This window comes from Equus caballus, chromosome 17, assembly GCF_041296265.1.
Source record: "Equus caballus isolate H_3958 breed thoroughbred chromosome 17, TB-T2T, whole genome shotgun sequence".
In the NCBI taxonomy this organism is placed as follows: domain Eukaryota; kingdom Metazoa; phylum Chordata; class Mammalia; order Perissodactyla; family Equidae; genus Equus; species Equus caballus.
In genome coordinates, this window is record NC_091700.1 from 25,827,829 (window position 1) to 25,851,433 (window position 23,605).

The 23,605-nt window shown below is 41.1% G+C and overlaps 1 protein-coding gene across 10 annotated transcripts in view; it reads left to right on the forward strand.

Annotated features, from left to right (window-relative positions):
* Positions 1 to 1,436: 1,436 nt before the first annotated feature.
* The window catches only part of MTUS2 (microtubule associated scaffold protein 2), a 559,486-nt gene continuing 537,317 nt past the window's right edge, over positions 1,437 to 23,605 (forward strand). For 6 of the 10 annotated variants that reach the window (XM_070240202.1, XM_070240203.1, XM_070240201.1 and 3 more), the window contains exons 1-2: positions 1,437 to 1,575; positions 20,263 to 20,335. The gene's annotated coding sequence lies outside the window, so the exon portion shown is untranslated. Of the gene's footprint in view, positions 1,576 to 1,749; positions 1,886 to 20,262; positions 20,336 to 23,605 lie in introns of those variants that run through there. The other 4 variants (XM_070240204.1, XM_023621459.2, XM_023621461.2 and 1 more) reach the window with 2 other exon arrangements.

Consider the following 23,605-nt stretch of genomic DNA (forward strand, 5'->3'; position numbering starts at 1 on the left):
GTTGGGTCTGCCCACCAGGGCCTGGTGACCCCGCAGAGGGTCTTTGTGAGGTGGACAGTCCTAGGAGAGAAGTTGACCTGGAAGCTAGGACCAGGGCCTAGTGCAGGGGAGGCTCCCACCCTGCCACCCTGGAGAACCAGTCTTCATAGGGCTAGCTGGGACGATGCAGAACAAGAAAGAAAACGGCACTTCCCCGCCCCACGCAGGCTTCTGAGGGCCAGGCTGCGAGGTGGTGGGCGGTGGGCGGTGGGCGGTGGGCGGTGGGCGGTGGGAGGGGTGTGGGGATCGATCTGGATCGAAACTGAAGTTTTGATTTGGATTGCACAGGACTTTTTAATACCAGAGCATCAGACTGTTTATTAACACCTGAAAGTGAAAAGGAAAAGCTATGAAGTTTGCCCTAGATTCTTCCAGAGAAGGGAGATCTGACAGAACAATTTTAAAAGACAGTGGTGTGGGGAAAAAGTACTATTTCATGATTTCCCTTCACCAAGTAGCCCAGCTTGTTTAAAAAAATTAAGTGATATGAAATATTGCTTAACATGGTAGTTTGCAAAAAGACACCCCTACCTTAAAAACACCGCCACCTACACAGCGCACCATCGTTTCCCTTTTGTCACGGTCAATGTGCCTTCCATTGCCGTCTGAACCAGAGGGGGCAGCTCTCTGACCTTGCTCGCCTTTTCAAACCTTCTAGGCGCACTGCTTACAGGAGCCGGGAGCATTTCAGGAGGACTGGAAGGGCCTTCGAGAAGTCATTATTTATTCATAAGAGCGGTCAAGGCTGTGCAGAACCTCTCAAACAGTGTTACGTACATATGGTGTTCATTAAACACAGAAATAAACCTGATTCTAGAAGGAAACGCCGGCCTTTTCCGCAAACATTTCCCGAGATCAACTTTGGGCCCCTTGTGCATCAGGAATCGACCGCCCTCCAAGTTCTCCCCAATGCTCAACCCAAATTCCTCCTGCTGCACAGAATTCGAAGCTGCTCCCTCTTCTGTCCTAGGAGGAAAACAGCGGATCCCATCCTCGAAGCCCCCTGACCCGTAGCCCCCGCCTCCTCAGTCTTACTCCTTCTTTCCTCTGGGGTCGCTGGGACCCCGCTCGGGGACCGCGGTGGCGCAGCGGGGCCGCCCCCGGCGCTGCGCCCACAGGCCTACCCCGAGGTGGAGGCAGCCGGCGCGCACCGTGGCCCCGCGGCCGGCAGAGGGCGCTGCGGGGCGGCGGGCTGCGGCCGCGGGGCGCGGGGCCGAGAGGAGGCGCCCGGGTCCCGGCGTGTGCGTCTCGGGGCGGCCAGGCGGGGCGCGCGCCTCTGCCGCCCTCCGCGCGCCGCCCGGCGGCTGTCACCGCGGACCGCGCCTCGCGAGCCGGCGCGCGGGCTGCGCAGCGCGCTCCGAAACCCCGGCTTCGCCGCCGCCCGCCCCGCGGCTTCCCTTTGTCCGGGCGAGGCGGCGGGAGGAGCGGCCGCTGCAGCGGCCGAGCCAGGCGGCGCCTCGGCGAGCTGTCGCGGTCCCCGTGCGCGTGCCCCGGCTGCTCCGCGCGGGGGCGGCGGCCTGGGCGGGGCGGCGCGAGGTGAGTGCGGGGGCGCGGGGCGCTCCCGGCGCGGGCGGGCGGGCCGCGGGCAGGGCTTGGGGCCGGCGGCAGGTGCCCGGGCGTCCCCGCTCCTCCACCTGCGCCACCTCTGCTGGCGTCTCTTGGCAAGTTTGTCGGGTCCCCTTTTGCGGACATCCTTGGCCGGTCAGCAGAGTCCAGATCGGTCAGTAAATAGAAAACTCGAGCTGGAGGAGGAGGAAGAGGAAGCGTGTGGGAACCTGGTCCAGGATGGGAGTCTCTTTGAGGGCAGTGGTGGCTTGGACATCTTTCTTGGCTCTCTCCCACCTCGGTGAGCGAATCCTCTTCTGCACAGTCCGACAGGGTCGGGCTGGGCTCTGCTGCCTGCCTTGTGGAACCCGCTGGAAGACAGGTGCACGGAGTTAGGGAGTGACTGCCGCCGGGGCTCAGGGCAGCGCAGTATTTATTTGGCTTTTCTGTCAGCGCAGCGCTCGTTCTCTGCTGCCTACATCACCTGCTTCGGCTGAGGTGCTGCGGCTCGTTTGGCACCCTCGCGTGCTGCCAGGTTAAACATCCTCTGTTTTAGAAGGGATGGTAGGTTAGTTAAACCGAGTCCCTCCCCACCACCCCCAGCTTTGGGTGATTTGTTCTCTGTCTTCGTCTTAATTTAGTATGAATGTGTTATTTCCTTTGAGCTTTATAATGGTAAAGCAATGAAGCGGGTTGCTACATCCATTTTTTTCATTCTGAGCCTGTGCACAGAAGGAATTTCAGGCACACAAGTGATGTTACTACCATTCTATTTTAAATACAAACACGGAAAGAAGTACTCTTGGCAGGATACCAAAGGCGCCTGTACTCTCTGTTATATAAGTGCTTTAAAAAAATATTTGCTCGTTGGTAAAGTTATAAAGTGATTACCAGAGCACCTAAGAAGAGAGGTTGAAGATAAGTCAGAACCATTATTTCTGCTTTAAACCAAAACTTCACTGGAAGATAAGCATGGTCTTAGCTTGAGATATGCTTTAAGATATACTGGGGCCATTTCTTTGAACTCATTAGGTAGAATTGCAAAACATTAAAAATAAAATACGTTTTGTAAAGGCTATTAAGAAACTTGGTGAAAATTCTTTGACTACTCATTGATAGTAATAAAAAAGATCCCACAGATATCCTTTATGGCTTTCAAACTAGAATTTTATTTTTATATCTGATGGAAACTTTGTAATTATGAGTTGCCAGTTATTAAAGATTCCCTCCCCCGCCGCTCCCCTCTTCCCCCCATAAAACCTCTACTCATATTTGTGGTTATTTTTTTCAGGCAAGAACAAGACAAAAGTAGAAAGCATCGGATACACTGATGTCTAGGCACCCCCACTTGTCCCTCCCCAATATTCCATTCTAATTGGTTTTGGGTGATGCTGTGGCGTTTGTAATGTTAAAAGGTCCTTTGGTGATTCTAATGTGCAGCCAGGGGTGGGACTCATTGGATAGCATTATTTCTTTTAAGTTGTCACTTTGTAGCCCAAGGGGTGGCTGCAGTGGGCTAAGGTAAGTAAAAAATGAGTAGAAATATGGGGAGAGAACAATGGCATTGGGAAAGAGACATATTGAAGAATTACAGCATGTATACTTTTGTGTTTTGCGTAAATATCTTCTTTGATTTTTTTTAAGCCTGCGAGGAAAAATTGGTGTTTATCAGGGACCCATAATTCCGTGTGGAATACGTAGGGGAGTCCTAAGTGGGACATATCTTTGTGCAGAGGCAACAATGAAGTTGAGTAGTAGTGTGGGGATATTCCTTTATGTTTACATGAAAAGATAATCGTCTTATTAAAGATTACTTTTACTATCAAATTAAAAATGTGTTATGTTAATATAGACAAGTAAATTACTTGCAAAAAGCTTTTATTGTTTTTAGGCGTGGAAATAAACTTGGCTGCTGAATGGTTTTTTGTCTACCTTATGTAATTCCAAATACCCAAATGTGGGAGCAGATCTTATGGATGGTTTATGAAGGCTTATGTAAGAACTACAACTATGCTTTTTGTACTCCATTAAACTCCCTGTTTTGGCTGTTACGTAATTGACACAGTACTGGATTGTTAAAGCCCAAACAGGGGAAGGATGCACAACCCCAGCCCAGCACGTGCACTTTTATAATGAATTGCTGCTGCCAAATTAGAGGGAACAGCAGCGATGGAGGTTTGTGAAAGAGAGATAAGAATAGCATCTAGAGGATGGATGTAATATAAGACTGTTAGCTTAGCGGTTTTCTAGAGATTTTATGCTGTGGTATAAACCGCTCTAGTCTTTTATATCTCCCAGCAGAGGCAGATTGACAGGGAAGCTAATGAGTCTTAAGCTTCAGGGCCCCTCACTCAGGCTTCTTCCAAACCCCTGGGAAGGCTACAAGCAAAGTGTTCACATGGTCATACCTACGTTTGTATTTGTAATTTTGGACTTTTTTAAAATAAGGAGGACACTCTCCTTACCTTTCCCACTTCCCGTTATAGAAATGTAAGGCTCCACAAACCCCCAATCTGCCCTGCCTTGGAATTATGTTCAAATGGTCACTTATAAAGATGCTTTTTATTTTAATGTCTGTAGTCTCCTGAAGAGACAAAAAAAGAAATCTGGCCAATATTGTAGTTGACCTGCTGAGAAAGCGCAAATTGCTCTAACCTGGGGCTCTGTGGGCCTGCGTGGAAATCAGGTGGTTACCTAGAGAACCAACTCTTCGCCTTGTGATGGTGCACGAACGGGACTCTTTTGGATCTGAGTATGAGCTGGAGGCGGAGAAGAACTGAGATGGGGGTGGGGAAGGGAGGAAAGTGGGTTAAAGCTCTTCTGCATCTCAGAGGCAGCTGCCAAGGGGAAAGGAAGAAAAAATCAACTGCCAAAATATGCTTCATTAATAAAATGTTAATCGAAACAGATAGCAAGAGCTCCATAGGAGATCTTTCTGTAAACTCCTTAGGATCTGTCTCTAATTTGAAGTTTAAACAGTGAGCAAACTCAGGCCCGGAAAATATCCCGCAGGAAACAAATGCAGGTTGGGAAGGACTAAGGTGAGCTAGTGACTTGTTCCCTTTCACAGATTTTATGAGTAATTGGGAACCTAATTATGGCCACACCAGGAGTGTTTGAGAGGGAATTGTTGAAAGAGTGGAGGATTTTCCCTTTTTCTGTGACGTGGTTTCTACTTCATATCTCAATTTGGATGTCTTCAGGTCTTACCATCTTGACCCCTGTCCCACCAATCCTTATCCCCGTCCGCCCACCCGTCCACAGAGACTCTCTTCTTTGCCAGCTTTGGTCAGGCTCCTCTGAGCCCACTTCTTGACTAGGCCTCAACCTTGGCCTGTAAGGACTGCAGCTTTCAGCACAATTTTGTCCATCACCCGCCTCTCCACACACATGCTAAGAGACTTGAAAAAACTCTTAACATGGCTTCCAGCAGCCTAAGGCCAGGTCTCTGGGATGACCCAGCCCACCCTGAGTTCCTGTTTGGAAAAGCTCAAGGCTTTTCAAAAGAATTTACCCTTTGTTCCAGCGGACACCTGATGATAGGCCCCTGACTTCCCTTGTATTAAGCATTTATTAGAAAAACGTAGAATCCTTTTTCTGCTCCTTTGAGATGTCTTTGCATCTCCTACAACCCAGGAGTGTCTTTTCAAGGATGTGAAAGCCGTTCCTTTGAAATGTAATCCTTAGGAAGGATGAGGCCTCTGTCACCCAGACTCTGTGGGAGGGTGGGAGCCTGACTTTGACAAGTGCCACTTAGCAGACACAGGTGGCCTAATTGCATTGACATTGAACAACCACCCTACCTGCTTTCTGTAGTTTTCCACTTCCTTGGCTTTGCTTGTTCCCCTCCTTATTTCCTCATTCTTCCTTTAAAATGCCCAGTCACCTCTGCAAGGATTGGAGTTGAGCTCAGTTCTGTACTGAAGTCTCTTCCCCCTATTGCAGTATAGACTGAATAAAAGCTGTCTTTACTACCTTTAACTAGTGTCCAGCTTTGCTTTTCTTTAACAACATCTCACAGATACTTTTTTTGAAGAATTTTGTTTTTTTTTAGCACTCTGATATTTTCTGTTTTTTTTTTTTCCTTGGGAAAGATTTGTCTTGAGCTAACATCTGTTGCCAATCATCCTCTCTCTTTTTATTTTTCCCTCCCCAAAGCCCCAGTACATACTTGTATATTCTAGTTGTAAGTCCTTCTGGTTCTTCTATGTGAGCCACCACCACAGCATGGCTACCCACAGATGAGTGATGTGATTCTGTGCCTGGGAACCGAACCTGGGCCACTGAAGTGGAGCCTGTGGAACTTTAACCACTAGGCCATTAGGGCTGGCTCCCACAAATACTTCTGAATGCCAGGCACTGTTCTAGGTATTAGCTGTTATAGACCAGTGAACAAAACAGACTGAAATGGTGCCCCTGAGGAACTTACAATGCAGTGGATAAGCTTCAGTAAAACGTTTGATATATCAGGTAGGGATAGTACTATGGAGAAAAGTGAATCAGAGAAGGGGGAGGAGTGTGGGGTGGGGAATTGCTCTGTCAAGTAGCCTGGTCGGGGAGCACCCCCCTGAGAGAGATGTTGAGATGGATATCTGGATATCCTGCTCATTGGGGAACAGCCAGTGCAGAGCCCTTAGCTAGAGCTCGGCTGGTACTTATGAGGAGCAGGGGATGGCTAGTGCGGCAGGCAATTGTGGGGGATTCTTGTGCTGATGGCCAGTGCTTCCCTAAAACAGCACCCCCCTCCCCCCCCACTCCAGCCAGTAATTCTGTTGTGGTGGTTTCTTGGGCCTACCCTTGGACCCTCCTTTCTGGTGTCCTGAAGCTGTGTCAGTAAATGGTGCTGTTGCTCTTGGTGCCTTAGATGGTGTCGTGACTTCAGACCAGGGATGACTGAGGGCTTCTCAGGGCATCTGGAATCCATTCTAGAGCATTACATAAACTAGGAGTAGGGAGGGAGGTTGTGTGTCTTCATTGATGGTTCCCATTGCCTTGTTGTAGGAAAGGGGCCAGCAGGAAAGTTCCATTTCAGCTTGGATTCCCTGCAGTCCCCTTGGAGCAAATGGAACTGTGATGAATGAAGGATGTTGACAGTGGGAACCATATTACTCTTTCTTGGGGAATGTCAAAATATCAAGAACCTAGAAAAACTTCTAAGGTGAAACTGAGGCAGAGAGAACCCTGGGGCCTAAAATCATCTGGGGTTAGTTAGGGTTTGAGGAGGTGAAATTGCTCATTGGCTGACGAGGCTCCTGTAGGCTCAGATGGTCGCCTCACATGTAGTAACCAGAAAATACATGTGCCGACCTGGCAGCAGGCTGTCATGGGTCCCTCAGTGGAAAAGGTGGAGAAGCCAGTGGGGAGCAGCAGCCAGGAACTGTCTGCTGCTGGAAAGGCCTAGCCTTCCGGGGTGCACTGGGGAACAGGGGTGTGGGACAGGGATGGATAGCTGTTTACTTTTTCAAGCCATTAGCTTATAACCATTTTTATTCCTCGCACAAAGGAAAAAATCTTCCATATAGGCTAAGGTTCTTTGGATTGTTCTGGCAGGTGGGAGCACATTGCAGCCCCAATGAGCACACGAGCAGGTGGCGTATGTAGGAGATTGGCGTTCTTACCTCTTCCCCGTGCCTGTCATTGCTTTGTATGGTCTCTCACTTTGCAGGCTTCTCCACATGCCTTACCGTGTTTGACCAATGGGAGAATTTAAGTTATTACTGGGTATTTTATACTCTTCTTTAGCTTTTGTGAATGGACCCTCTTCTAATTGGTTATATAATCAATTGATTATATATATTATACATATTGGTTATATTATGTTGTCTTAGTCCTTTTGGGCTGCTATAACAAAATATGACAGACTGGGTGGCTTATAAACAACAGATATTTATTCTCACAGTTCTGGAGGCTGGGAAGTCCAGGATCATGGTGCCAGCAGATTCGATATTTGGTAAGGGCCTGCTTTCTGGTTCACAGATTATGCCTCCTTGCTGTGTCCTCACTTGGTGGAAGGGGCAAGCAAACTCTCTGGGGCCTGTTTTTATAAAGGTTCTAATCCCATTCGTGAGGGTTCTGCCTTCATGACCTAATCACCTCTCAAAGGCCCTACCTCCTAGGACCATCACCTGGGTGTTGGGTTTTCAGCATATGAATTTTGGGGAGGTACAAACATTCAGACTGTGGCATAAATAGAACCAATAATTGATATATAGAAAGCTATTGAGTTTAAGATATAGTTGTGTAACTAGGCACTTTTCAAGCTCATCAATTCTAATCTTTTTTGGTTATTTCCCTTGAATTTTCTAGGTAGATAATCATATCATATAATGATTATTTTGATTTCTTTTCTTATATCCTATTTCTGTGTTTTATTACCAGAGTTTAGACTAGCTAGAATGAGAAAGGATTGTTAACTCGATTTGTTGAGTGATTTTTTCTTTCATAAGATTGATGGTTGTCTCTCAGGCAGGTGTACTTCTCCTGTCTCAGAGAGGATAGGCTGTATGATCCCTCAAGACTTCTCCTTATAGGTTTGCCCCCCTTTGTGCACCTACAGACCCCTTGAACCAGTAGTTTCAGTTACCTTAGAAAAACAAAACAGCATGTACACACAGTCATTAAAGGTAAGTCAGCAGTGTATATGATTAGGGCGAAGCCAATATTAATGACAGGTTGATATTGACTTTGGGAACTTTGACTCACCTGCAGAAATGAAAAGTCAACATAGTGTTTTAGCTTCTATAAAGACTTTAATAAAGCCAATAAATTTGTCCAGAAACAGGCTAATATTGATATAGTGATTTTAAGTGCTTGTCAGAAGCACAGTGGAGAAAGCATGGAATATAGGGCCAAGGATTGCAAGGGATGACAATAAAACAGACACAAATAATGAACACTTAATAGGGAAGGTAAATTTTCACACTTCACCAGGTGTTACTGGAAAGTACTAACCTAAAAACTTAATATGAACACTATCTGTGTTAAATGACAGTATAGAAGAAGTAATCTCAAATCATCCAGAATTGTTTTTGTATTAAGCTGTTTGAAATTACTCGCTCAAAATAGTTTAAGATGGGCAGTCTTTCTCTACACACAAGTAATATTCTTCTCAGGTTGGAAATGTTACCACATATGAAGCCAACCATATTTTTGTCCTTAATTTGTATATTTCTATCAGTTTATTTTCAGGGGAAGCCAATTTGAGAACTAAAATCATACAACAGAATAATTTTGGCTGAAATTGATATTTCTAAGCTAGATGCATTTTCTGTTGGAGTTGTGTAGCGTCTTAGGAAGTTTGTAAGGCAAACATACCAAACATTGCATTTAATTTCCTAAAGATTCTAGCAAGTATTTTTTTTTAAAATCTACTTTATATTAATTTAACTGGCAGCTAGTAATGAGTTTTTTACTGAGTGAGCCAATCTGCCTCTACTAGCAATTTTAAGAAGTTAGGTTAATATAACTACTTTGTCCTCTACCCCCAGACTTCATACTGAAATTTTTCTACTAGATTTTAGGATTATCATTTTGACAACAGCCCGAGATATTGTAATGAAGTATGAATGTGAGTCAGAACTAATATCTCAGTTTGGAGAATTAAAAAAAAAAAAAAAAAAGAAGTGGGGGGCCGGCCTGGTGGCGTAGTGGTTAAGTTTGTGTGCTCTGCTTCGGCAGCCCAGGGTTCACAGTTTGGATCCTGGGTGTGGACCTCCACACCGCTCATCACACCATGCAGTGGAGGCATCCCACATATAAAATAGAGGAAGATTTGCACAGGTGTTAGCGCAGAGCCAATCTTCCTCACCAAAAAACAAAAATTGGAGATGTGATCCGAAAATCACCCTTTTCCAGGGTTGGGACTAGAAAGATATTAGTCAGTCCCTTGCCCAGGCACAAAATTGAAGGGCAACCAAAAAAACTGGCCAATAAAAATAAATAATATTTTGATGTGGTTTTAAGAAATAAAAACATCAAAAATTCTAAAAATACAGGGTATTTATTTTCTTTTGTGTCAGTCTCCAATAAGGCATGACATGACACTCTTACTGATCACGTCTTAATTCAAAATTTTGATATTTTGTTCATCATGGATTTTTTTCATGTTAATTTTTATTTTGGAAAAACATCACTTGTCTTGGAACCACATCTCAAATGTTAAAATATGGACATTCTGTAAATCCTCTTCTCTAAAACAACAGGGAGAACAAAATTTCACTGAGTGGGGCAAAAATTTAAAAAATTTACTTTAGAAGTCTGGAAATTAACCAAAGACTTGCAACAATCTGAGGAGTGTTTATTCAAGATAAAAGACTGAATCTTGGTAAGAACAGTGAATTTTGTGGCATTTAAACTTATTCCCATCGACCTTTCCTGGTACCATGGTAGCCTTGTAAACTAAAAGTTACTGGAAGGGAGAGAACAGGTTCACAACTCATCAAGTGCCTCATGCTCAGAAAATTGTCACTGTATGATCTGTCTGGCAGCTCTCCAAAAAGCTCCATTCTCAGAGCTTGTTTTTATTTCACCTGACTGAGACCTTGTTCTGTGTAAACAGCCATAGGGCATTTGTTAAAAATAATCGGTAGCAATTGTTTAACGTCACAGCTGCCTGAGGTGACTGCACTGCTCTGGATTACTAAGAGGTTGACCAAAAAAATTAAAAGGAATAAGTGGGAAAGGAGATATCCATAGAAGGCTTGGAAAGCTTTGACATATTCCTTAGACTCTAGAAGGCCTATGTGCGTGTGCAGGTCTGTGCATATGCCCAGGAAAGACTTGAGAAGGCCCTAATCTATCACCTCTGGCTGACATTCAGGCTCTATAAAAGCAGGAGGAAAAGGCTAAGGCGGAGTTGTAGACTGCCTATCAGAGCACAGGAAGCCTGTGTTAGTACATGTACAGAGCCCCTCAGCCAAGGCAGTGAGACATATTGTTCAAAGCATTTAAGGAAATCCCTGTCCCATCATTAGCTGACTTACTAATGCATATTGAACAGAGATTTAAGTGGCTGGAGATGATAAAGAAAATTATGACACACACACAAAGAAGCAGGAAAGTATGATCCCTTCACAGTGAAAAACAAAAAAACAATGTGTCCCTGAGAAAGTCTAGATATTAGACTTATTAGACAAATGTTTTAAGTCAGCAATTATAATGTGTTCAGAGTGAAATTGTGTTTAAAGAGTTAAAGGAAAGTAAGAGAATGATATTTCACCAAATAGAGAATATCAATAAAGAGATAGAAATTATAAAAAAATAGAAACTCTGGAGTTGAAAAGTACAATAACTGAAATGAAAAAAATCTAAAGGGGGCTCAACAGCAGATTTGAATTGGCAGAAGAAAGAATCGGTGAACTTGAAAGTAGATCATTGAAATTATGTAAATTTGAGGAACAGAAAGCCAAAAGAATAAAGAAAAATGAACAGAACCTCAGACTATTCATCCTGAGTACCAACATATGCATAATGGAAGTCCCAGAAGGAGAAGAGAGAAAGAAAGGGACAGAAAGAATACTTGGAGAAACAATGGCCCCAAACTTGGCAAATTTCATTTAAAACATTGGTTTGCACATCCAAGAAATTTGATGCCTTCCAAGTAGGATAAATGCAGAGATCTACACCAGACACACAACAGTCAAGCTGTTGAAAGTCAAAACAAAGAAAGCAGCAAAAGAGAAGTGAATTATGTACAGTGGATCCTCAACAAGATCAATATCTGACTTCTTATGGGAAATCATGGAGGCCAGAAGGTAGTAGGATGATGTCCTCAAAGTGCTGAAAGAATGACCATCCAATCAAGAGTTCTATATCCAACAAAACTGTCCTTCAAAATAGAAACAAAAATTAAGACTTCTCAGAAAAACAAAACAGAGAATTTGTCACTAGCAGACCTGACCTATAAGAAATATTAAAGGGAGTCTTTCAGGTTGTAATGAAAGGACACTAGACAATAACTCACATCCATGGAAGAAATAGAGTACCAGTAAAGGCAACTACTTAGGTAAATGTAAAAGACAGTAGAAACTAAGAAAATGACTAAAAAAAAAAAATGATAAACAACAAGAGCCTTAAAACCGTATACAGAAAATATCTATTTAACACAAAATAAGGTAGTAATAGAAGAATAGAGGAACAAGAAGACACAAGACATGTAGAAAACACAGTAAAATGGCAGATGTAAATCCTACCAGTAATTATATCAAATGTAAGTGGACTAAAGCCTCCAATAAAAAGGCAGAGGTTGGCAGAATGAATTAAATAAACATGATCTGATTATATGCTTTTTACAATAGACACTTTTTATAGTCAAACACAAATAGTTTGAAAGTAAAAGGATAAAATAAGATATACCATGCAAACAGTGACCAAAAGGGAGCTGGGAGTGGCTATACTAATATTGGACAAAATAGATTTTAAATAAAAAGTTAATACAAGAGATAAAGAAGGTCATGAAATATTGATAAAAAGGTCAATCCATCAGGAAGATGTAACCATTACAAACATCTAATAACAGATCCCCAAAATACATGAAGCAAAAACTGACTGAATTGAAGGGAGAAAAAGAATTCAACAATAATAGTTAGAGATTTCAATATCCTGCTTTCAATAACAGATTGAAACTAGGCAGAAATTCAACAAGGAAATAGAAGACCTGAACAACACTATAAACCAGCTAGAACTAACAGACGTCGAAAGAACACTTCACCCAACCACAGCAGGATATACGTTGTTCTCAAGTGCTCATAGAAAATTGTTCAGAATAGAATATATTAGGCCATGGAACATGTATGAGACCATAGAACAAGTTTCAGTGAGTTTAAAAGCATTGAAATCATGCGAAGTATGTTTTCTGACCACAGTGGGGTGATATGAGAAATCAATAGCAGAAGGAAATTACAGAAATTCACAGAATGTGGAAATTAAACAACACATTCTTAAATAACCAATGGGTCAAAGAAGAAATCACAAGGGAAATTAGAAAATACTTTGAGGTGAAGGAAAACAAAAACGTACTAAAACTTATGGGATGCCAGTAAACAATGCTTAGAGAGAAATTTATAGCTGTGAATGCCTATATTAACAAAAGAAGGAAGGTCACAATTAATAAGCTAAGCTTTCACCTTAAGAAAGTAGAAAAAGAAGAGCAAACTAAACCCAAAGCAACAGAAGAAAGGAAATAATAAAGACTGGAGCAGAAATAAATAGAGAATAGAAATACAATAGAGAAAATCAATGAAACGAAAAATTGGTCCTTTGGAAAGATGAATAAAATTGGCAAACCTTTAGCTGACTGAATAGAAAAAGAGGGAAGGCTCAATCGCTAAAATCAGGAATGAAGGAGGGAGCATCACCACCCACCTTAGAGAAGTAAAAAGGATCATAAGGGAATATTATGAATAATTTTATGTCAACAAATTAAATAACCCTAGATAAAATGGAAAAATTCCTAGGAAGACAGACTACCCAGCTCACTCAAGAAGAAATAGAAAATCTGAAGTGACCTTTTACAAGTAAAGAGATTGAATTAGTAATCAAAAAAATTTCCCACAAAAAAAACCACAGGGTCAGGTGGCTTCACTGGTATGTTATACTAAACGTTTAAAGAATAATTAACAGCAATTTAGCACAATCTCTTCTAGAAAAGGGAAAAGGTTGGAACATTTCCCACCTGACTCTTTGAGGCTAGTATTACTTTGATACCAAAACCAGACAGACATCACAGAAGAAAGTACAGACCAATATTCCTTATGAATACAGATGCAAAAATCTGCAACAAAATAGTGGCAAACCACCAGCAACATACAGAAAGGTGTGTACACCATGAGTAGGTGGGATTTATCTGAGGAATGCAAAACTGGCTTAATATATGAAAATTAATGTAATACATCATATTAATAGAATAGAGTACAAAAATCACCGCCATCTCAATAGACACAGAAAAAGCACATGATGAGTTCCAACAGAGCTTCATGATAAAAACACTCACAAAACTAGAAATAGAAGGAAGCTTCCTTAACCTGATGAAGAACATCCACAAAACTCCCACAACTGAAGTCATACTAAATGGTGAAAGACTGAATGCTTTCCCCTCAAGATAAGGAACAAGGCAAGGATGTCTGATCTTGTCACATTTATTCAACGTTGTACTGGAGGTTCTAACCAAGGAAGTTAGGCAAGAAAAAGAAATAAAAGGCATCCAGATTGGAAAGGAAGAGCTCAAATTATCTCTGTTTTCAGATGACGTGATCTTGTATAGAAAATCCTAAGGACTACACCCCCTTCACCCCCAAACTGTAAGAACTAATAAACAGGTTCAGCAAGGTTGCAGTATACAGAATCAGTAAACAAAAACAATTTTCTACACTTGCAGTGAACAATTTGAAAATGAAATAAAATTCCATTTACAGTAGCATCAAAAAAGAAAATACTAAAATATTTAGGAATAAATTTAACAAAAGACATGCAAGACTTGTACACCAAAAACTACAACACATCCCTGAAAGAAATTAAAGATAATCTAAATAAGTGGAAAGACATTCCATATTTATGGATTGGAAGACTATATTGTTAAGATAGCAATGCTCCCCAAATTGATCTACAGACTCAATGCAATCCCTATCAAAATTCCAGCTGCCTTTTTTGCAGAAGTTGACAAACTGATCCTAAAAATTCCTATGGACATGTAAGGGACCCAGAAGAGCCAAAGCAATCCTAAAGAAGCAGAACAAAGTTAAAGGACTCTCACTTCCTGATTTCAAAACTTGCTACAAAGCTAGTGACAAAGACAGTGTGGTACTTGTGTGAGTATAGCCTTATCAGTGATATAAAATTGAGAGTCCAGAAATAAACCCTTATGTTTATGATCATTGATTTTTAACAAGGGTGACAAGACAATTCAATGGGGAAAGAAGTCTTTTTAACAGATGGTGCTGGAATAACAGGATATCCACATGCAAAAAAGGTAACTGAAAATGGATCGTTGGCTTAAATGTAAGAGCTAAAACAAAAAGACTCTTAGAAGAAAACAAAGAAGTAAATCTTCATGATCTGGGATTAAGCAATGGTTTCTTCGATATGATACCAAAAGCACAAGTGACTAGAGAAAACATGGATAAATTGGGCTTCATAAAAATTAAAAACTTTTGTGCTTTAGGGAACCGTCAAGAAAAGAGAAAAGACAACCCACAGAAGGAGAGCAAATTTTTGCAAATCATGTATCTAATAAGGAACTTGTATCCAAAATATATTAAGAATGGTTGAAACTCAACAATATAAAGATGAATAACCCAAGTAAAACTTGAGCAAAGGATTTGAGTTGGGATATCTCCAAATAAGGTTTACTAATGACCAATAAGCATATGAAAATTTGGTCAACATCATTAGTTATTAGATAGAAATCAAAAGCACAATGAGATCGCTACACACCCACTAAGAACGGCTAACATAAAACTTAGAGACTCTAACAAGTGTTGGTGAAGATGTGGAGACATTGGAACCCTGATACATTGCTGGTGGGACTGGGAAATGGTGCAGCTGCTTTGGAAAACAGTTGCTTTTTACTCAAATTATAAACATAGAGCTAACAATATGACCAGCAATTCCGTTCCTAAGTATAGACCCAAGAGAATTGAAAACATACCCACATAAAAACTTGTACACCAGTGTGTACATAGGCAAAAACTAGACACAATTCAAATGTCCATCAACAAATGGAAAAACAAAACATGGCATATTCATACAGTAGAATATTATTCACCCATAGAAAGGAATGAAGTATCGATTCGTGGTACAACATGGGTGAACTTTGAAAACACGTTTAAGTGAAAGAAGCCAGACACAAAAGGCTACATATTGTATGATTCCATTTATATCAAATATCCAGAAGAGGCAAATTCATAGAGACAAAATAGATTAGTGGTTGCCAGGGGCTGGGCATAGAGAGGATGGTGGAATATCTGCTAATGGGAATGAGGTTTCTTTGGAGGGTAGTGAAAATGTTCTGGAATTTGATAATGTCAGTGGTTGCTTGTGAATATATTAAAACTACTGAATGGCATTCTTTTAAAATGGTAAATTTTATGGTATATGAATTACATATCAGTAAAGCTTTTATTTAAAAATTTATTCATCTTGATTGCAGAGTTTTTGGTTCCTCTTAAATTTCGTGCCTGAGGCAAGTGCTTTGCCTCATCCCAGTCCTGGCCCTGCTTTTCCCTAGAGGTCTGTTGCCTCACAATTCAGTGAGATGTCTAGAACAGAAGATTAGAAACCTTAGGAAAGTTGGTACTTACCTGTGAAGTACCCAGAGCTGGTAGCAGAGAAGAACTCCAGTGAGTTGGTGGAGCTCTGAAAGCAATGTTCCGTGAGCTTTTCATGTAGGAGCAAACTCTGTATGTCCAGCAGGGCAGTGCTGTATAACACTGCAGTGTAGTCTTGATGTCCGTGCCTCTGTAATCATTAGGAAAAGTTAACATCATCTAAACAGATTTATTAGTAAGGAAGAGAAAGGCTGTACTTTGTAGAGTAACACTGTCCATAGAAATACAGTGCGGGCCACAATGTAATTTTAAGTTTTTTGGTAGCCACGTTAAAAAGGCAAAAGGAAACAGATGGAATTAATTTTAATGTATTTTATTTAACCTAATATATCCAAATATTATTTAACATGTTGAAATATTTTACATTCTTTTTTCATAATGAATATTCAAAATCAGGTGTGTATTTTACACTAGACCTGGTGGTCCAGTGGTTAAGAGTCAGCACTCTCACCGAAGTGACCCAGGTTGGTTTCCCGGTCAGGGTACCATACCACCATCTGTCGCATAGCATGCTGTGGCAGCTGTGTGTTGCTGTGATGCTGAAAGCTATGCCACCAGTATTTCAAATACCAGCAGGTCACCCATGGTGGACAGGTTTCAGCAGAGCTTCCAGACGAAGACAGACTAGGAAGAAGGACCTGGCCACCTACTTCCAAAAAAATTGGCCATGAAAACCCTGTGAGTAGCAGCGGAGCGTTGTCTGATATAGTCCAGGAAGGTGAGAGGATGGTGCAAAAAGACCAGGCAGGGTTCTGTTCTTCTGTACACAGGGTTGCTAGGAATCAGAATTGAGTCAATAGCACTAATGACTCTGTGGCACTAACAACAACAAAATTTTGCACGTATAGCACATTTCCCTTTGGATTAGCCACATCAAGTGTTCAGTAGCCACAAGTCACTAAGTGGCTACTGTATTGATAGCAATGTAGCTACTTTTATAAAATTGGATTCAAGTCTTCTAGAGATGGCATAGTGGTTCTGAGTTGGATCCATCTTCAGATTCTGGCTTGACTCTAGCACTGTATTTAGTCTTTAAACACTTACCTATTCTCAAAAGTTAAGTAGTCTATTTCTATGATCAGACATGTAACACTGGAGAGAAGTAAAGTGTTATTTTATTCTAAATACCGCAGGACCCATCAAAGGAAGTAGTCAGTTCTACCCGGGTAAGGGTCAGTGGTGGGCAGGAGAGGCTTCATAAAGAGGTAAGGGTTGAGCTCCATCTTGGAACATGAGGCATTCCAGGAGGAGACAAGAGCAAAGGCAAAGTCAGGGAGGCTTGAAATAGTACTGCCCCAGGAAATTGTTTAGAAGTTTACTTTGACTGGAGCGTGGATGTGAATGGGTGTCTGAAGGAGCTGGCTGAGTTAGAGTTGGGGGCCATGTTTTTGGAGGGTGCCTGCAAAGGAGTTTAGAATATATTCCATATTAGGCGATGGGCACCTCCCAAAGAGCTTTAAGAAGGAAGTCACGAGGTTAGATTTGTTCTTTTTTGCTTTAGCATCTTGGGTAAGTTACTTGACCTTTCAGACCTCCCCTTCAGTTTTCTCTTCTGTAAAACTGAGGTATTGAAATCTATTCAGTGGTGCTATGAAGATTAAGTAAACTACTGTGTGTAACATGCCTTGATGCAGCTCAAGCTCCTGGCGAACTGAGAGACTCTTTCTCCGGTAGTTTCCATATATTGCCCTAGCACTGGTTCTTCAATGGGGCTGTGCTCCACAAGTACCCAGGGGAGGCTTTTGAAAATATAAATTCTTGAAATTCAAGAATAAGTTTCAGGGTAGTGCCCAGAAATCTCTTATGTTTAACAAGTTCCCTCAGTGATTACTGTGCAGCCACCTGTTCCAGGTGTGCATGCTAGTGTGTGGACAGTTCACTTCGTCAGCTCTTCTCTAGAGGACTCCGGGGCATTAGGTGATACCCACTCCTCCTGCCTCTTCTGTTGGTTTCCATGTTCTGTTGCCTGGTTGAGGTTCTGTAGGCCCTGCTCACATCGCAGTGATAATTACCGGTGGCCTAGGGCTCCTCTGTATAAGGCTGACCAGCTGGTTCTCAGGCAGCCTCTGGCTCTTCACAGGATGGCCTCATTTAGTTGGTAACTGACTGCTTCCAAACATGTGTATATAGTCTTCAAATGCCTTAACCAGCACTCCTTAACTTTACACTCTTACTGCAATTGGTTTGTTAGCATAAAGACGCTTTCTAACTCTCTCAATGGGCGGTGCAATTCCAACTGGTCTGTTAATTCAGGGCTCTTATATTTGCAGCAGCTCTTTATCTGTAGCCATACTTATTATAATAATAATGGTTTCCTTGTGCTATTTCTATTAGTGCTATCATTCAGCTATTGCCATCATTAATGCCTTTACCTTCAACATTATAGTGGTCCACATTAGATCATACTATCTCTCTTTTAAGTATCTTCGCTGCTGGGACAATGGAGAGTGCCTCTGAATGCTGGATTTTCTCTCCTTGTGTTTCCTCTCATGGTCCTATGTTGTTTTAAAATTCTGATTGGATATGAACAAAACAATAGGTTTCACCCAGCATATCAACTTGGACTTTGCAAAGTCACCACTGTGCATAGTCAGAATGCTGATTTTGACCCTGTGTCTTCTCTTTGATAATTAATTTTTGAGAAATAGATGAATGGTACTAAAAAGAGATCAAAAAGTTTATTTTGCAACTGACTGCTTATTCATGCACAAAACAAAACAGAACAATTTAAGGTAGGCTGCTCATTTAATAGGTTTCCTGGCAGGAGGGAAAATTGTTTAAGCTCTTCCTATTCCATCTCAGAAGAGATCATGTCTTGTGAACATGTAAATTTTTATACCTAGAATACTCACATGGTCTCTTCTGTTGGTTTTTAGTTCCAGTAGTGCTGCGCATGCCCCACGCTACATCGATAGTGGTGGGGTTGTTGTGGTGGTGTTTGTTGTGCTGGTGGTGGTGTTCATAGCGGTGGTGGGGTGGAGTGGGAGTGGTGATTGGGGTAGGTCCTAAGATAGATGAGTAACTAAATATATCATTAGACAGAAGTAAACGTTCCCTTCATTCCATCTGGACTTGGACCTGTTTAATTTCTCAGTGTGGTGTGATGCTCCCCCACCATGTAAGTACTGGCAGCCCTTCTGCTTTCTTTCCCTTGCATCTTGTTCCTTCATTCGACTAGCCCCCGTGCATTTTTTCCTCACTCATTTGACATGCTTTCCCTTCAGCCTTCCCTGAATCTGCATTCTTGCTCTCACTTTTTCGCCTTTCAGACCTTAGCTTTTCTCTCTGTCACATTTATGGTCTTGGAAAAGACTCTTAATGCTGTAGGGAGGAAGCTGAGAGGGAGTTGGCAGTAAATAGGGACTGGGTGGGAAGAAAGAATTGAAAGGATCCTCTCAAGCCCTTTCAAATGCTGGAGGCGGTTCAGTTATCTTTTAGGTACCATGAAGATATGTTGGGTTGGAATGGAGACAGTTAATGCCCAAACACTGATGCTGCTCAGAGAAATGACATGTGCTGAGCAATGGCAGTTTTGGAGATTTAATTGTTTCATAATCATTGGGTTTTCCAATCCTGTCTATTTTCTTGTTTGGAAAAATGATGAGATTGTCATTTTTGTAGGTAAAAAATGGTTGGGTATCAGCAATTTTATATAGCTCAATCTAATAATAGAAGGTATTCTGTGGTATCTATTACAGTAGCATTTAGGAGGAAAATTTGCATCTTTTCTGTCACCTAACTGCTAATCTTGCTTGACAATTTAGAGAGGAAAGTAATTTTTGCTGATTTATTTTGAAATACAATTTTATTAAGAATTTAATTAATATTAATATTGTTAATATTGTAGGATTCATAGTTCCTCCGGATTTTTATTTCTTCTGAATTAGAAGAAAATAAGCATAACAGAGTATAAATTTGGTGCAATTTAAGCAAATTAAGATCTATTAAATAGACATAATTATTTGTGTATCAGAGGTATTCCTATCCTGATAAAAGCCAAGTCGTAAATCCTTAAGATACTTCATTTGTATGGTGTATTTAAGAATCAGTTTTCACATCATTACCTACTTGAGGGATTAAGATGGAAAGAAAATTGAAGTCATGTAATCCATTGAGGATTAATCTGAAAATAAGTATCTCTAAAATTCTAGACACAGCCAATGGAAAAATGGTGAGTTTATGAAAAAACTTCAATTATGAAGAGTTTATTTGTGGTAAAATTACTGCCTTGATTGGAGAACCCCTGAACTTAACTTTATTTTTCAGTGAGAAGTAGAATTATAATGAAATTGCTGTGTATGCTTTCCTGAATCTTTCTCCTTTCTTCTAAATTTTCCTATATCTTTTTGTTTTTAAGGTTTCCACACCTGGATTGTCAACTAGGGCAAATTGTCACCAATGGCAGTAAAGCTTGTTTTCTGGGGGTCCAGGTGAGCTTATGTGGATCTCTATTCTTATTCTTCCATTTGACTTGGGTCCATAATTGCCTCACAAAGTGTGTAACACTTTCTGGTACTCAACATAAATAGCTGGTGGTAATTTTTTGTAATTATTATTAATGAAACAAGCAAATTAAAATGAATTCTCACATGAGAGCTTAATTTAATTTTTGCTTTCTTTAAAATGTGAGGAATGTATTCAGACATTGACTGAAACTCAAGTTTAAGCAACTTGTTTTGTTAATGATTTTAAATTTGTGGAGTGTGTCTATAGTGGACATCTCTTTCCTAGTGGTAATTAACCTTTTACTGCAACAAAAGGTTATCGTGTTCTTGTTAACATGTATTTAGTAATATCAATTGACAGAATAGGACAAGTAGTATTTAGGGGCTTGCTTGAGTAGAGGATGTGCTTGATAACTCAAGTTATTGACAGAAAAAGACCAGATCGGGCGGGCAGGGGGTATTTTAATGCAGTACAAACAGAGTTTATTAAACTGAGAGTAGACTCTTTAGAGAACAGCCAAGACCGCAGAAAGTCTAAAACGTTTGAGAGAAGCTTTTATGAGAGCTGCTGCTAGCCCATATGGCATTTTGTGCAAGTTAGACAAAGGCATCCCTTCCACAGACATTTTACTTCCATCTGATGGAAAATTGTCAGACTACACTGACTTGTAGAACAATACACTTTATTGCCATATACTGGGAAATTATAATGTAAATAAATTACCCATTTTTAAATCATCAAACTTGTCATAAAAATACAAACAATTTTAAAAATAGTAGAGATGCTAATCGTGTGATTGGTGCCCTGCACAGCTGCCAGGCTAGCTTTGCTTTGTTGGGATTCAACTCGGGACAGACTCTAAGGAAGGGAGACTTTTTATTAAGTTCTGGTCATTGAGGACAAAGGATAAAAATAATAGTTTGGGGGATGGCTTTGACTGGACACTTGGCTTGCATGAAATGAACTTATCAGAGGGACAGTAGCTTCTGTAGGTTTGGAGGCCAGAAGGGGTAGCCTGAGCTTTACGGGGTAAAACTAGGAAACGAAAATCTAAACTGTTTGAAAGTAACTTTGTGAATGAGTTCCTGCCACGCAGAGACACTCAGTGTGTCCTTTCCGGTTCCCAACACTATTGAAGTTGGCTTTACTCTGTGGATTGCCACATCTATGATGTTCTTGTTCTCAAAACTATTTAAACTTGACGTTTTTCCCCAAAGGGAGTTGCTTTCAAAGTGTTGAGTGTGTTTGTAATGAATGTCTCTTCCCTACTTATGAATTTTTGTAATTAATCTTCCTGTAAGACAAAAAGCTGTTATGTTGTTGTTAATGGGCAGATATTGGTGACAAATACAAGGTAAGAGAGATATACTGGGCCAGAGATAGGGCTGCAGGTGGAGAATGTGACTGATAAATGATGTGTTATTGAGGAAAAAGAACAAGATGGAAACAAACGCAGTACAGATAGATGGTGTTGGTGGTCATCATGGAGGTGGGGTTGGGGTGGAGGTGGTGGTGGCTGTGGGGGTGGTCAGGATGGTGGTGGTAGTTGGGGTGGCTGTGGTGGAGGGGTGGCAGCTGCCACTGTGACACTGTTGACTGATGAAGGAAGGAAATGGGAGATGCAAAAGATGCCAGGCCGTAGACACAAAATATAGGACCTGGGAAAAAGCTTTTGCTTCCTTGGGTGTTGGTGACAGAACTGATTAGAGGGAAATTCCAAGGGCTCCTCTTTGTGGAACACTAAGCTGCTTTTCTTATTGTATCATTTATCCATCCATCATCCCCTAGAGGATACCACTTTACCTTAAAAATAACAAAAAGGAGACCTCAGAGAGTAGTTATAATTCCAGTGGATGTTGAGATGTTTATTTCCCATACCCCTGCTCATAGTCCACATTTCTTTCTTCAGTGTGTGTGTGTGTGTGTGTGTTTGTGTGAGTGTGTGTGTGTGTTTAGTGGGACATTTGATACTCTGAATACAAAAGTAGAGGGACACATGATCAATTAAGAGAGCCATTTATGTGATTTAGGGGAAAAGGCCCTGGTGTTATTTACATCTGAAATCTCTCTCGCCCCTGCCACACATATGGGCTCTATGTTTCAAAGAAAGAAATGATGTGGATTTTTTAAAAATGAGTTAAGGGGGCAGAAGGAAAAGAGGAAAGAGGATTAGGGAGGCTTATATAAATCAATTTCCTCGCTGGATAATTGCTTAGCTGTCTGTTTCACTTTGTGGATATTGTGTCTGATTTTTTTCCCCTTTGCCTTTGGAATAACAAGGAAAGAGTGAGAATATGAAGACGTTTTGGGTCTAAATTTTGGCCCCTGTGATATTGAGTTAATAATTTTATGTTCTGTTTTTTCCTTACTTTTCATTAGGGGAAATGATGTTTGCCAGTAGAAAATATTTGTGAAAATACTACCTTAATAAGTGTTCAAATGAAACAATCATATTTAACAGCAATCTAGCATTCTCATTGTCATTAGTGATAATTTTTGGATTGAAATATTTTATCACTAGATGATCCAAATAATTGTCTCAATTATTTTTAATGAGATCCTTTATGCTGATTATGTAAAGATGTACATACTCTGCAGCAAGAGACATTCGGACATAAAGAGTAGCTTGTTAAAAGGGAAGTTAGTGGATTATCATATGGTGGAGGTTGTTAGATGAAGTATATAGTGCCATGTACTTAATGCTTAATGGAATGGGATGACTTTCCAATGTTGAGATGCGGATGATCTCTACCATAGAGTGAGTGCTCCCTTGCTTCCGTGCTGTGCTGAGCTGATAACTCATCATCTCACTGCTCCTCAAACACCCCATGAGGCAGGTGCTCCATCACCCTCGTTTTCCAGCTTGTCAGTGGTGAAGGGTGGAGTGGGGCTTGCAGCTGGCCATGCCCTTAACCGCTAGGCATTACTACCCCCTTGGACACTGGATCAGATCTACTTCTAAAAGTCTTTTTCGTTTCTCAAATATGCCTTTCAGACTAGCCTGTCTCATTACCCCATAATATAGCTTCATAGACAGAACGGCTTTAAAATTGAGCAGGTAATTCTGTCATTAGAGGGCACCACCTGAACAAGGCCAGAGGAATCCTAGAAATAAATTTGCACCATATAATGAGATATGAGGGAATTGTCGCTTACAATTTGTTTTCTAGAGACCTTAGAGATTTTTTTAGACTATGTTGTTTTTTTTTTTAAGTTCTGCTGGAGAAGGTCTTGTGATTCTGAAATATCTAAAT